This window comes from Anolis carolinensis, unplaced genomic scaffold (assembly GCF_035594765.1).
Source record: "Anolis carolinensis isolate JA03-04 unplaced genomic scaffold, rAnoCar3.1.pri scaffold_9, whole genome shotgun sequence".
Classification (NCBI taxonomy): domain Eukaryota; kingdom Metazoa; phylum Chordata; class Lepidosauria; order Squamata; family Dactyloidae; genus Anolis; species Anolis carolinensis.
This window is the reverse complement of record NW_026943820.1, coordinates 89,753-106,326: the sequence shown is the minus strand read 5'-3', so window position 1 is coordinate 106,326 and position 16,574 is coordinate 89,753.

The following is a 16,574-nucleotide window of genomic DNA, read 5'->3' as shown; positions in this document are numbered from 1 at the left end:
TGGGCGGCACTTTAACAACACAACCGTCCAATGCTAAGGCTTCCCCGTCTGTGCAGGGTTCCGTACTTCGCACTTTAACAACACAACCGTCCAATGCTAAGGCTTCCCCGTCTGTGCAGGGTTCCATACTTCGCACTTTAACAACACAACCGTCCAATGCTAAGGCTTCCCCGTCTGTGCAGGGTTCCATACTTCGCACTTTAACAACACAACCGTTCAATGCTAAGGCTTCCCCGTCTGTGCAGGGTTCCATACTTCGCACTTTAACAACACAACCGTTCAATGCTAAGGCTTCCCCGTCTGTGCAGGGTTCCATACTTCGCACTTTAACAACACAACCGTTCAATGCTAAGGCTTCCCCGTCTGTGCAGGGTTCCATACTTCGCACTTTAACAACACAACCGTTCAATGCTAAGGCTTCCCCGTCTGTGCAGGGTTCCATACTTCACACTTTAACAACACAACCGTCCAATGCTAAGGCTTCCCCGTCTGTGCAGGGTTCCATACTTTGCACTTTAACAACACAACTATTGAATGCTAAGGCTTCCCCGTCTGCGCAGGGTTCCACACTTCGCCCTTTAACAACACAACCGTTCAATGCTAAGGCTTCCCCGTCTGTGCAGGGTTCCATACTTCGCACTTTAACAACACAACCGTCCAATGCTAAGGCTTCCCCGTCTGTGCAGGGTTCCATACGTCACACTTTAACAACACAACCGTCCAATGCTAAGGCTTCCCCGTCTGTGCAGGGTTCCATACTTCGCACTTTAACAACACAACCGTTCAATGCTAAGGCTTCCCCGTCTGTGCAGGGTTCCATACTTCGCACTTTAACAACACAACCGTTCAATGCTAAGGCTTCCCCGTCTGTGCAGGGTTCCATACTTCACACTTTAACAACATAACCGTCCAATGCTAAGGCTTCCCCATCTGCGCAGGGTTCCATACTTTGCACTTTAACAACACAACTATTGAATGCTAAGGCTTCCCCGTCTGCGCAGGGTTCCACACTTCGCCCTTTAACAACACAACTGTTCATCTGCTGAGGAGTTACGAAGGTGGAGCCATTAGTTTTCATTCAACCCTCATAATGCTATTATCGAGCACCACTACCCCCCCCCCCCAAAATAAAAAAGGATCTATAGTCTCATAGACTCTCCAGACTGGTTTGTCAAGTCAATTTTCCTCCTGAGCAGACCCTCCTTTGGTGAGTTAATTCTAATCTGGGAACTGAATTAATTGGTAGCGCTCCTTGCCAGGCAGGATCCTCAAATTATTGCGGTCTAGATTCGATAGCGAAACCAATGCCAGTAATTGTCGCTGCTCTTCCTTCCCTTGCAGATCCGAGTCCTGGAAATGTTTATATATTATCAAAATGAGGTTTCAGAATGAGCTATCGCGGCTATAAAGAAGAGGGATAATATTGTTTCACCGAAACTAATTGGAAACTTGTTTTTGACTAAAGCCGTTATTATTTCCATTAAGGCCGCCCGGAAGAACACGAGGTTCACCTTTTATCTCTCCTCCAGCCTCCTGTCGCAGGTTATTTATTCACGACAAAATTAAAACCTGACAAAAATCCCGGGGAGGCATCTCGTGCCCGTAAAAGATTATTCTTCTGGGGAGAAACTTCCCTGTGAAATTCCATTATGTTGTTAGAGGTGCGTTTATTATATCAAAAACGGGATGCATAATTCAAAGGGATGGGCTTGGACGGTCCAACCAGAAAGCACAAACCAGGGAAAGGCAACTATATTGGATTCCATGCGTTGCCAAAGGCTTTCATGGCTGGAATCACTGGGTGGCTGTGAGTTTTCTGGGCTGCCTGGCCATGTTCCAGAAGCATTCTCTCCTGACGTTTCTCCCACATCTATGGCAGACATCCTCAGAGGTTGTGAGGTCTGTTGGAAACTAGGCAAGAGGTATATATATAAATATATATATATATATATATATATATATATATATATATATATATATATATCTGTGGAATGATGTCCAGGGTGGGAGGAAGAAAGAGCCCTTGTCTGTTGGAGGAAAGCGTGAGTGTCGCCACTGGCCACCTTGATTAATAATAACAAATAAATAATAAACTTTATTTATTTCCAGCCACCATCTCCCCAATGGGACTCAGGGTGGCTTATAAGACACTCCAGGGTATGCATATCACATTGAATGGCCTTGCAGCTTCAAAGCTTGGCTGTCTCCTGCCTAGAGGAATCCTTTGTTGGGAGGTGTTAACTGGCACTTGGTTGTTTGCTGTCTGGAGTTCCTCTGTTTCCGAGTGGTGTTTTTTTATTTAGTGTCTCGATTCTGGTATTTTTTTTAATACTGGTAGGCAGATTGTGTTCATTTTTATGGTTTCCTCCTTTTTGTTGACATTGTCCGGTAGGCTGTTAGGAATTGTGGGAGTTGCAGTCCAAAACACCTGGAGGGGGGGACGAAGTTGGCCCATGCCTACATGAAACAGAGCATGGGAAGGAATGACGAAACCAACTTACAACTTACTGCCAAGCCCTTCTTCTCTCCTCCTGTCCTCGCCCTCCTTTACTTTATTTCATCTTGATTTATTAATATCGTGCAACTGGGCAATTTCTGGACAGAAAAGGGAAGGCAGAGCGACAGCGGCAGAGAGAGTGAAATTAATGTTTTGCTGCCGTTTCCCATCATGAAATTCCGCCCAAAGTCAATTGATTTGTACATACCTCAAGGCGATGAATAATGCAACTTTGTTCATGTCAATTATATTTAAGTGATGTATAGCATGGATTTTAACATGCGAGATCGTTGGCCAATTCAGGTGTCTTTATCCTAAGCATCAAAGTGTGGGCCACGCTTTGCATGCAGCCTGGGATCCATAGTTACCCGGCACAATTTTCAGGCATGTAGAATGTCCCCTGAACATGTAAAGACATGCCAAAATAGGCCCATTCCATGCTGAAGTATCCTCCGCCCCCAACCAGTGTGGAAATCATCTATTGGACAGATGGCAAGCTATTTAACCTCAGCAGACTGAAAGCCAAAACCAAGGTCACAAGAACATCTGTTACAGAACTCCAATATGCTGATGATAACGTGGTCTGTGCTCATTCAGAAGAAGGCCTACAATGTCTGTTATAGAACTCCAGTATGTTGATGATAACGTAGTCTGTGCGCATTCAGAAGAAGACCTACAATGTCTGTTACAGAACTCCAATATGCTGATGATAACATAGTCTGTGAGCATTCAGAAGACCTACAATGTCTGTTATAAAACTCCAGTATGCTAATGATAACGCAGTTTGTGCTCATTCAGAAGAAGACCTACAATGTCTGTTATAGAACTCCAATATGCTGATGATAATGTAGTCTATGTGCATTCAGAAGACCTACAATGTATGTTAATAGAACTCCAATATGCTGATGATAACGTAGTCTATGTGCATTCAGAAGACCTACAATGTATGTTAATAGAACTCCAATATGCTGATGATAACGTAGTCTATGTGCATTCAGAAGACCTACAATGTATGTTAATAGAACTCCAATATGCTGATGATAACGTAGTCTATGTGCATTCAGAAGACCTACAATGTATGTTAATAGAACTCCAATATGCTGATGATAACGTAGTCTATGTGCATTCAGAAGACCTACAATGTATGTCAATAGAACTCCAATATGCTGATGATAACGTAGTCTATGTGCATTCAGAAGACCTACAATGTATGTTAATAGAACTCCAATATGCTGATGATAACGTAGTCTATGTGCATTCAGAAGACCTACAATGTATGTTAATAGAACTCCAATATGCTGATGATAACGTAGTCTATGTGCATTCAGAAGACCTACAATGTATGTCAATAGAACTCCAATATGCTGATGATAACGTAGTCTATGTGCATTCAGAAGACCTACAATGTATGTTAATAGAACTCCAATATGCTGATGATAACGTAGTCTATGTGCATTCAGAAGACCTACAATGTATGTTAATAGAACTCCAATATGCTGATGATAACGTAGTCTATGTGCATTCAGAAGACCTACAATGTATGTCAATAGAACTCCAATATGTTGATGATAACATAGTCTGTGCGCATTCAGAAGACCTACAATGTCTGTTATAGAACTCCAATATGCTGATGATAATGCAGTCAGTGCTCATTCAGAAGAAGACCTACAAGCCATTCTAAGCCTTTGCAGAAGCATACAAGAAGTTCGGCTTCTCCCAAAAGTCAACACCTTCAAATATCTCAGATTGACAATAATGTTAAATGGCAACCTTTTTGACAAAGTCACCGTACAAATTAATGTGGCTTGGATGAAATGGCACTCGGTAGCAGGTGTACTCTGGGACCAAAAGATGGCCGATCACCTGAAATAAAAAATTTATCAAACTGCCGTAAGACTTGCTGTAATATATGGAGCCAAATGTTGGCCGGCAACCAAGGAAGCAGAACGCCGCTTCGGTGTTATGGAGACGAGGATGCTACAACTCACAGCAGGCGTCACACGCCTTGACCACACCTGCAATGATGACATACGGTAACGCTTTGGCATTGCTCCAATTGTGGACAAACTATGAGAATCACACCTCAGATGGTATGGTCATCCTCTCCAAGGTGAAGACGAGCCCATCCGCAAGATTGCCAAAGGGATGACCAAAGCAAGGCTGGCTGGACACGCTGCACGATGACCTGAAGACGTCTGGCATACACCCTGACCGGCGCACGGCCGGATGAAACGGCACCAACAAATCAGGAAAGCGGACTCTGCCATCAAGCGGGACAAACACTGAAGGAGAAACATGAATATTGAGTCCTTGGATAAAGGAGGGCGTTGTAGTCAAATGACACCTTACATGGACTAGAGATATGTTTATCTAAATCCAAACATTGATACCCAATTGAAGAAGAACTATTAATTTATTATTTATTTATTTACAGTATTTATATTCCGCCCTTCTTTCTCACCCCGAAGGGGACTCAGGGCGGATCACATTATATACATATAGGGCAAACATTCAGTGCCCATATACACATAGAACCGAGACAGAGACAGACGCAGAGGCAATTTAACCTTCTCCTGAGGGGATGTTCGATTCTGGCCACAGGGGGGAGCAACTGCTTCATCAGCCACTGTTACAGCACTTCCTCATTCCAACGTCGTAAATTAGTTAAATTTGCCTCCCCACTTTATAAGTGGTACCTTATTTCCTACTTGATAGATGCAACTATCTTTCAGGTTGCTAGGTCAGCAACGAGCAGGGGCTATTTTTTATTTTTTTAATTGGCGGGTGCTCACCCCGCCACAGGCTAGCCTCGAACTCATGACCTCATGGTCAAAGTGATTTATTGCAGCAGGCTGCTCACCAGCCTGTGCCACAGCCCGGCCCCATTAAATCAATGGGAACTTGATAAGTTAACACATGTGCAGCCTCCACTGATTCAATGGGTTCTCCCACGTTAGGACTCAACCCTTGGATTCCAGGCCAGTCGGGTTGAGGAAGCCTGTGGCCTAAATAGGGCCAAAGCAAACACAACAGACTGAGCAAATGCTACAGTTCAAACAATCCTTTCTTAAGCGTAATGTGTGGGGAAGGGCAGAAGCGCATGACTCTGGGAATCAGAAAGCTATACTGTTAATTGTGTTTCTTGTTTCCGTTGCCTTGTTGTAATCCAATTGCGGTTTAATCTGTTTGCCGGTGCCAAACATCCCCACCAGGCAAAATGCTCTCTGTTCCCCAAAACCCTGCGCTTGTCTCGCATTGATAAATACATTTTTCACGCCGCTTGCTGAAATTCTGCAGCCGGGATGACAGCCTAAACAATGAACTTAATGTCGCCAAAGGTTCCTATTATCTTTGTCATTATTAATAATATTAATGCTGTCACCGTCCTCCGTGGCTGTTAAATCATAACAGATTTTGGGGCAATTGCCAGATATTTCATAAACTCTTCTCTGCTTTATAAATTATATAGGAAACAAACAATGTGCCATTGAGGGCGCATAGTTTTATGCAGACCTGAATTATGACATTACTTGTCCTTCTGAAATCAAGGGAATGTGGATGTTTGTATTTGTATCTGTGTGTGTGGCCCGGGCTGTGGCGCAGGCTGGAGAGCAAGCCAGCTGCAACCAGCTGCAATGAATCACTCTGACCAGGAGGTCATGAGTTCGAGGCCCACTCGGACCCTGTGTTTGTCTTGTCTTTGTTCTATGTTAAAAGGCATTGAATGTTTGCCCATATGTGTAATGTGATCCGCCCTGAGTCCCCTTCGGGGTGAGAAAGAAGGGCGGAATATAAATGCTGTAAATAAATCTATATATATATAAAAGGGTAATGAAATTTCGGCCTAGGACAAAACAACAAAACTACACATCCCAGAAACACTAAACTTGGCAGCACAACCCCTCATCCATGCCTCTACGTTCATACAACAAAAAGAAAAATAAATTCCTAATTAGAGGGAGAGGAATAATTGTTTTTAGCTAATTGTTGCCAGTTAGAAGGCTAAGCTCTGCCCATTTGGTCTCCTAGCAACCCACTCAGCCCAGGGGACAAGCAGAGTTAGGCCTCACTTAGGCCTCTTCCCCACTGCCTATAAAATACAGATTATCAGATTTTAACTGGATTATATGGCAGTGTAGACTCAAGGCCCTTCCACACAGCTATATAACCCATTTATAATGGACTTAATGTCAGGGGAAAACCTTGACCCTTGACCTTAACTACCACCAATTCCTCAAGACTTTATTTCCCAGACCACCAGACTTCGCCACAGCAACGCGTGGCCGGGCACAGCTAGTAAATAATAAATAAATTTAAAAGCAAGCTGCCCATGATAGGGTCACCACAAGTCAGAAGCAACTTGAAGGCAAACAACAACAACAACAACAACAACAACATGTTGTCGATTGTCCGCAGCACCTTCTTCCAAAAGCATGTTTTGCCCGGCGTGAGAAGAAGGCCTAGAATATGTCTCCTCTGCTGGAGGCAAACCAAACAAGGTGCAACTCTGACATGTTTTTGCAAAGTGTTGTGATTCTGTTGTGAACGGGGTTATTTGCGTTCTCCGAAATCTCGCTCTCCAACCTTGTTGATGTCCTTCAAGTCAATAGCCTCCGGAAACACCTCGCTGCATTATACGTTTGACGTGATTAATCAAGAAATGCCTCCAACAGATTGGAGAGAATTTTTTTTCAGTTTTTTATTTAAATTATTGAAAAAAAATGAATTTTACATATTCAGTACTTAAAACTTATACATTCTTTAACAAATTTGTAATACATATTATTTACCTTTTGTTACCCTTCACCTAGTGCTATCCCTTCACCCCAGACAAGCCAATTACAATATTTATTTCCAAAATTCCATTGTTTCTTTTACAGATTTCCCCCCTTTCCTTCTACGTATACAAACTCTATAAATTTTCCCCATATCTTCCCAAAATCATCCTTTTTAATAACCCTCTTTTAATTTTAATATTACAGGTCAATTTATCATTTATCGCAATATACCAAACCTCCTTATACCATTCTTCCAATTGGCACTCCTCACTTCCTTTCCATTTTTTGGCTATTAACAATCTTGCTGCTGTTACCAAGTTGGCGATTAGTTCCTTTAACTCTTTTGATATTTGAATATTATCCATAAATGACAACAGTGCTATTTCAGGCGTTCCTATTATTTCTGTTTTGGTGATTCCCTTTATTTCTTTAAAAACATTCTCCCAAAATTTTTGAACATATTTACAGGACCACCACATATGTATATATGTACCGATTTCCTGACAGCCCCTCCAGCACTGCTTAGAGTATTTCTTATCAAATTGATTTAATCTAATTGGTGTGAGGTACCATCAGATTGGAGAGAATAAGACGGAGATATTGCGTTGAGAGATGTAGACGTGGAAACGTGGCTCCACCGCGCAGTGAGGCCTCCTTTAGAGTCTGCCCTTCAAGCCAAGCACCTTCTTCTCGTGGAGGGTTTGCAAGGCCCTGGAACACAATGGGGTTTCCAAGGCTAGAGGGGTCATTGTTTTCCACCTCGATCTCCACACTTTGGAAATTCCTCTCTTGGGCAATAATGCCCTAACAGGCCACTTTGGGGGAAGCTTTCTCTCATTGTGGTGGTGGAATTGCTAAAATCGAATTAGTGTGATTATGACATTATGAATCAGCTTCACAATATCGTAATTAACAGGATGCTAGTCTATGGACTTCATCACACCAGCCGGTTGTGTCATTGTAATCGTGTTGTTTAAGACATGCAACATGCCAATATTGGAACAATCTCCAAGACACCTCAGCGCAATGCCGCAATCCTGCCACTTTGTCGATGCAAATTCCTAAGGTTACTCTTCCGCACAGCTTCGCTTCCTACACATTTATCCTAACCCACACATACAACCTTTGTTTTCCTAATTTTTTTCTATTTTGCCACAATTGCGCAGGTATTCTCACGAGACGTTCCTCCACTTCGCAATGCTGGAACTACAGCAGTAGGAGATTATCACACGTACAAGAACAATGGGACAACAGCAATGCTGAACTCACAAACTGAGCACCATGCACCTATGTGACAACCATGACATTGTGTGGTAAGCCATAACCTGTCAACAGAACTTTCCTCCTACAGTAATTGCGATTATGCGGCCCACTGCGATAAAGTCCAATACTCTAGAAATGCTGTACACTTTTTCCAAATGAAATGCCTCAAAGTGATTTCCGCCGACATGTCTCAAGTCCAACCTCACCAGGGACACAGCGTTAATTCTTGTATTGACTAAGTCTCTTCTCCTTATGTTTGGTGTCCCACTCGTCTATGGATGCATCTTTTTTGCACTCGTGTCTATTTTTACCAACGTCTCTATTTTTGCACATGCCGGTATTTACATATGCCAGCCAACACTTGGCATATAAAGATATATAAGCAACTTTAATCATATGTCTCTCTTTTTTTGTATGTTCGTGCTGCTGATTATATTTAAATGGCAATTTCAGTGGAAGGGGTGTCTGTCCAATCTGGTTTGGCTTGAACTTCTGTCCAATCTCTCTCTTCCTAAATAAAACTTGAGGAAGAATCTCTTGACCGTAACCATTTCTAATATGCAAAAGGGGACTGTCCTCGTGCAATAGTCTCTCGAAACTTTGATTCATGACTTCCAGAAAGTGTTGACTATCAAACTTTAGTGGGAGGTGGGGGGATTCTTATCCCCAAAACCCATTCATTGACTTTAGTTTGGACTAAAACTCAAAGAAACGACATTTCCTTCTGACATGGCACTGGACCGATCTACATTTAAGTAGTCTTCTTTGAGTCGTAAGAAGTCTGTATTCTGTCCTGTCCTATCCGATTTGTCATTGATCCCTTCCGTTGGGCTTCATGCGAATCTACTGTTTGCCAAACAATACGATGCTGTGCTTTTCTTTTCGATTTCTAGCCAAACAGCTTAACCATGGGTTCATCCCATTGAATAAGAGGTCTGCCCAAGTAGATGGTCAACTTGAAGGAACTCATAGGTGTTGGGAATCATCCTGGACTATTCAAGTCTAGATGTAGTCAGATAGATGATAGAGTTAGATTGAGGGGATCCTTTCCCTGTTTCCAAAGCATGCCTAGATAGGCTTCACTGTGTTTCACTCTATCCTGTTTACGTCACATCCCTTCCTTTGAAGTTAGTAGAAATGTCAATCTTTAGGGACACTAACTTCCCATTGGTCAGAATGTCTTTTATGGCCCCAATAAACTGGACCATGAGGTTGGAACCATTTTGGTTCTCTCTTCTCCTTTTGTTCTTCTAGCTAACAACACGTCTTGCCATCCCTCCTGACAAGATGTAACTATTTAGATGTTTGTTATTTTTACTTTCTTATTTTTCCTTAGAAACCAGTCTAGAGTAGACTAGACAGCTCCCAAGCCTTTCTATCTACAATGGAGTTCTTTTTACCTGAATAAATACTTTTTGAACTTTTACTGAGACTCTGCAATCCATTGCAATCCTAAATGGTCAAAGGCTTCTCTTGCTCGCCCTGTGTAAGTAACTGTTGCATTTGAAAGCTTTGCTTTTGCTACTCTGCTGATTTTTGGTGGAATCTTCCCCAGAGAGGGTTAAATTGAGTCTAACCGCTCAAAGATTACCACAACAATAGGCACTTGTGCATTGCACACTCCCAAACCACAGTGTGGGTTTTTCTTTTTGCAATTATAGTTGAGTTCCGGTTATCCGACTTCCGGTTATCCGACCTACCATATTATCCAACGTGCCAGGCCGGGCACTTTGGAGAAGCCAGTTGCGTGTTGCTAGGTAAGTTAATTTTTAACTGATTTCTAGTGTATTGTAAAGGTTTTATATGTGTGTTTTACTGTAAGCCGCCCTGAGTCCCCTGTTGGGTGAGAAGGGCGGGATATAAATGTTGTAATAAATAAATACAATAATAAATAAACACACCCCGGGCTTCTCTAAACTGGGTGCGTGCCGGAGGGATGAAACTCTTCCCTCCGGCAAGCACCCGGCACTTTGGAGAAGCCTGACGCATGTTGTTAGGCAGCAACACACACCGGGCTTCCCTAAACCAGGCCTCCCTATTATTCAACAGATCCAGTTATCCGACATTCGGCCCGCCCGTTTATGCCAGATAACCGGAACTCTACTGTAAAGTGGAAAGGAATTTACTCCTGCAAAGTCACAAGATGCAACCAGATCTAAAATAACACTAAATGCTTGCTAATTATTATTGGTAGAAATGTCACTTCTTGCCTTTCCAGCACACAGCCAAGACACACTAATTGGCCAGACTGCAGAGCTGGTGGTGACAGCACTAATTGGCCCCGCCGTCCGCCCGCCCACCCGTCCGTCCGTCCGCACAGAAGTCTTGTGGCTGGAACGTCTTTTTCCTCCCTTCTTTTCCTACCTAATGACTCTGTTCTCTCTCGCGGGCGCACGGGGAAGAAGAAGGACAACATCCTCACAGTCGGGCCATTAGAGGCACCAATCAGAGCTTCTCTCCTCCACCACGTCCGCAGGGATCACACAACGATATTCAGGCTGCGTCAATGCGAGGTCATGGCGACGTCCCTGGTTCCCAATACGGGGCACCGGAATCTGTGGAAAAATCCAAAGCACAGTTATGATTGTCATGGGTAGGTCAATATTTTAGAATGGAAAAAATAAAAGGAAAAGACGATCAGATGCAGGAAAATTAACATCAGCAGACAGGATATTTGTGCATCTCCTCACAGAAGCCCACTTTGGTGACAAGTCACACTCTCTCGGCCTCAAAGGGAGTCCAGGGCAAACCTCTCCGCATAAACCAGGCCACGGAAACTGTACGTTGGAGGCAACAAAAGTCAAATTGTTCAGCTGCTCTTTCTCCTCCTGCTAATAACACTCATACAAGTTCAAAGAACTTTGTTTCACAGCAATAAAAACAACCTGCTGACAAAACACTTTATTTTTTGGCTTCCCATTTGAATTAATTTGGGTTTCTGACAATACATTTATGGCCATGGTTTCTTTGGCTGCGGAGCCTCAATATGTTTTCTCCTCGTTACTAATGATCTGCTAATGACGGGTCAATTGCTTATGCAAATGGGGGCCGTGGTCACCCAAGGGGCAACGCAGGGAGGTAATGGTCCGATATCAATCACGGATATTCTTCTGAATGTTTTACCGAGAGAGGAAATGCAGAAGGGTTTCTTCCTGCCCGACAGCCACTAACCTTGGCTCCTCCGCTTTATTCTCTGTGGCCGCACAGGACGGCCAATGCGCCGCGCACTGGAAGGCGCCTTCCTTCCTTCCGACCCACTCCGGTCATTAAAAGTTGGTATTTTTATGGGAATCCCACTGTGATTTCTAGAGCGGCCGAACGGCACAGGTGTTCGCTGTTATAAGACTCGCCGCAGTGGATCCGAGGAGCCATCCATCACTCAGACCTCAATTCTGGCTGTCGAGCGGGTTTCGTGTGAAACGCAATTGGGCAGAGACGGCACGGGAGGCATTTCGACACCTCGTTCATTTAGGAATCTAAAACAAGTGGAAGAACTTGTGCCTTGGAATAAAGTCATAATTCCTTATGCAAAGTGCTTGGGGCCAGAAGTGTTTCAGTTTTGGAACATTTTGTATGATGATGATGATAATAATAATAATAATAATAATAATAATAATAATAATAATAATAATCTCGCATTGACGAAAAACAGGAAAAACTCAGCCAAGTACCCCGGACAGCTCCTTTTGAGACCAAAACCCAGGCTGCGTCTACAGCAGTGTTTCCCAAACTCTGATCTTCCAGGCATTTTGGGTAATAATAATAATAATAATAATAATAATAATAATAATAATAATATCAGGACCTCAAGATTGAACTTCAAAGACTCTGGCAGAAACCAGTGCAGGTGGTCCCGGTGGCGATGGGCACATTGGGTGCCGTGCCCAAAGATCTCAGCCAGCATTTGGAAACAATAGACATTGACAAAATAACGATCTGCCAACTGCAAAAGGCCACCCTGCTGGGATCTGCGCACATCATCTGAAAATACGTCACACAGTCCTAGACACTTGGGAAGTGTTCGACTTGTGATTTTGTGATACGAAATCCAGCATGTCTATCTTGTTTGCTGTGTCATAATAAAATAATAATAATAATAATAATAATAATAATAATAATAATAATAATAATAATAAAAAATACATCACACAGTCCTAGACACTTGGGAAGGGTTCGACTTGGGATTTTGTGATACGAAATCCAGCATATCTATCTTGTTTGCTGTGTCATAATAATAATAATAATAATAATAATAATAATAATAATAATAATAATAAATACATCACACAATCCTAGACACTTGGGAAGGGTTCGACTTGGGATTTTGTGATATGAAATCCAGCATATCTATCTTGTTTGTTGTGTCATAATAAAATAAATAAATAATAATAATAATAATAATAATAATAATAATAATAATAATAATAATATACATCCCACAGTCCTAGACACTTGGGAAGTGTTTGACTTGTGATTTTGTGATATGAAATCCAGCATATCTATCTTGTTTGCTGTGTCATAAGAAAATAATAATAAGTTAATTTATATCCCGCCTCCATCTCCCCCGAAGGGGACTCGGGGCGGCTTACAGCAAAATCAGATACAAAACAATAACAAAATACGAAACATCAAAATACAGAACAAAAACCAGTAATAATTCAGCCGTAGAGATGGACTCCCGGTTGAGTCCGCAGCAGCTTTGATGGAACTCTGAGCTTCCCTGCGTCTGTTCACTCCGGCTTCGGTTCATTCCTTGATGTTCACAGCCTTCCGAGGTAGAGGCATTCTTCTACATTTTCAACGTCAGTGCCATCTACTGTCACGGCATCACCGTCTTGTGAAGTTGCTTTAGATTACCTTCATCTCTCGCACGTTCATCTTTAATCCAGTTGACCTGAAGGGACCATAAGCCAGAAAGTAGTACACCTTTGCCTGTGTAGCTTTGCCTGTGCATATGCCCCTCCCTCCCTGTGAGCTGGTGCCTTTCTCCAGAAAGTTCCAAGACCAAACGTTAGCTTGAAATCAACAAGTGAGGTCACAGGTATCACTTATGCCAAGTGGGTGTGGAAGGTGAGGAAGACCCTCAGGCGTTGGTCAAATTTTAGATAAGCCAGAGGTATATCATCTTTGTTTGCTACGCACATGAGGCTTGTTTTATTGCTCTCCTGGAATTCTCTCCTTTACTTCCCCTCCAGGCTAGTCTCCAACAGACCGACTTATGCTACAAAGCTTGGTAAGCATGCTGGAGGCTTCCGAAGGTGTATCTGTGATTAGAACTACGTTGTTGGAGATGCACAGGTGATTACGCCTGCGCCCATCGATGAGGATACCTTTGTCCGGCCAACTGCAGCCTCTAGAGCGCATCAACACCCCTAATGTTGGTCCCAAAACCTACCCTTGACTTATGCATGAGATGGCCTATAAATACTGTATATACTTGAGTATAAGCCGGGCTGTGGCGCAACTGGCTAGTAACCAGCTGCTATAAATCACTACTGACCGAGAGGTCATGAGTTCGAAGCCCGGGTCGGGTTAAGCCTCCGTCCATTAATAGCCCCAGCTTGCTGTTGACTTATGCAGCCCCGAAAGACAGTTGCATCTGTCAATTAGGGAAATTTAGGGACACTTTATGCGGGAGGCTAATTTACAACACCATAAAACTGCCAGCAAAACACGAGGAAAGGAATGAGGAAGTACAGGCACTAGTGGATGGTGAAGCAACAGCTCCCCCTGTGGCCGGAATCGTGAAGCTGGAAAAATGTTAAAAATGCCTCTGAGTCTGTCTAATGTATGTTGTTGTCTGTTGGCATTGAATGTTTGCCATATATGTGTTCATTGTAATCCGCCCTGAGTCCCCTTCGGGGTGAGAAGAAAGGGTAGAATATAAATACTGTAAATAAATAAATAAATAAGCCGACCCAAATATAAGCCGAGGCACGTAATTTTACCACAAAAAAAACTGGGAAAACATTGACTCCAGTATAAGCCGAGGGTGGTAAATTTCAGAAATAAAAATAGATACCAATAAAATGACATTAATTGAGGCCTCAGTTGGTTAAATGTTTTTGAATATTTACATCAAGCTCTAATTTAAGATAAGACTGTCCAACTCTGATCAAAACATTATTCTCATCTTCTTCAATGTAAATGTGCTTATGCATCCTTTTAATAATAATAGAGTAAAATAATACATGTAATAATAAATAGAGTAAAATAATAAATGCAATAATAATAATAATATCAGAGTGAAATAATAAATGTATTAATAAAAATAGAGTAAAATAAATGTAATAGTAGCAACAATAATAGAGAAAAATAATAAATGGAATAATACCAATAATAATAGAGAAAAATAATAAATGTAATAATACCAATAATAATAGAGAAAAATAATAAATGTACCATATATTCTCGAGTATAAGCCGACCCGAATATAAGCCGAGTAAAATAATACATGTTATAATAAATAATAAATGCAACAATAATAAAATAATAAATGCAATAATAATAATAATAAAAATAGAGTAAAATAAATGTAATAGTAGCAATAATAATAGAGAAAAATAATAAATGTAATAATGCCAATAATAATAGAGAAAAATAATAAATGTGCCATATATTATCGAGTATAAGCTGACCCAAACATAAGCCAAACAGGACCCTCACCCGAGTATAAGCCAAGGGGGGCTTTTTCAGTCTTAAAAAAAGGGCTGAAAAACTAGGCCTTTGGAGATACAGTCATTAATTAATCAGCCCTACAAGGTTTTAAATAATCTATCCTATATTTATTACGATTTTACCATTTATGTGTTTTAAATGCAATTTTTTATCCTGTATTTTTGTTTTAATTGATATGTTGTATTACTGTTTGATCTTTTTATAGTGTGATTTGTATTATGTTGCCTATGTTTTGTCCTATGTTGTTTGGGCCTCTGCCCCATGTAAGCCGCCCTGAGTCCCCACGGGGAGATGGTGGCGGGGTATAAATAAAGTTTTTTTTTTATTATTATTATTATTATTATTATTATTATTATTATTATTATTATTATCATTATTATTATAGTCTTATACTCGAGTATATACAGTAAGTCTGAACTGATCTGGGATTTGACCCTTGGTTGCCTCACTCACTGCTCTTCTTATGCACGAGGCAACCTCCTGAATGAGCATATTATACGCTATTTGGCACCAGACTCAGAACAGATGAGATGAACTTATACATGAATATATATGGTAAAGCCACTCAATCCGTGGGATTCAACTTCACTTGCCAACAAATGCAATGGTTCTCCTCTAGTTCGAAATAAACAGCGTGATATCATTTTTAGTGGTAAGCGGGAGCTTCGTAGAGTGGTCCATGGCAGCGATGGGCTTTGGGGCGTGGTGTCCTCCAAGGGCAACCCTTTGGCGCTTCTTCTCTCCTTTCCAGGTGCGATGTCTCCCGTTTCTTTTTCCCTGGCTTTGCTTTATGGAGAAGCTGTCTCTTTAAACAAATGGCGCTGTTAAAAATACCAGGTTATATTTCAGCAACTAACTTTGAAAAAGAAAGAAAGAAATGACAGTTTAATCAATCTGCGCCTCTCCCTCTGGAAAGGAAAGGGAGAGAGAGAGAGGGAGAGAGAAGCCCCGGCTGCCCAAAATAGCCCATAAACGTCGGGAGGCTCCATCACTCCGCAACAAGCCTGCAGCATCGGTGTTTATTAAAGTCCGGGGAGCGCTGCAGCGTTGACCTCAGAAGCGGCCCTGGCAGCCGGATCGCGCTGGTTTCGGTGCTTTACAAATAGGATGTTTCCCCCTTCACACCGGTTCGGATTTATACTTGCTTTGGGAAATGGCTCAAGTCACGCTTAAGTCCTTCTATAAGTTTTTTTGGAGCATTGGCCACGTTGCCAGAGAGAGAAGCGGGGGAGGCTCCTGCGCATCTCAGCAGGCACGGCTTCTTCCCTGGGGATGCCGTTCACACTAGAGTTACTGAAAATATTGTAAGTGTTTACGTTGTTGGAGATGCATGGCTTCCGTGTCAGAGTGTATCTACG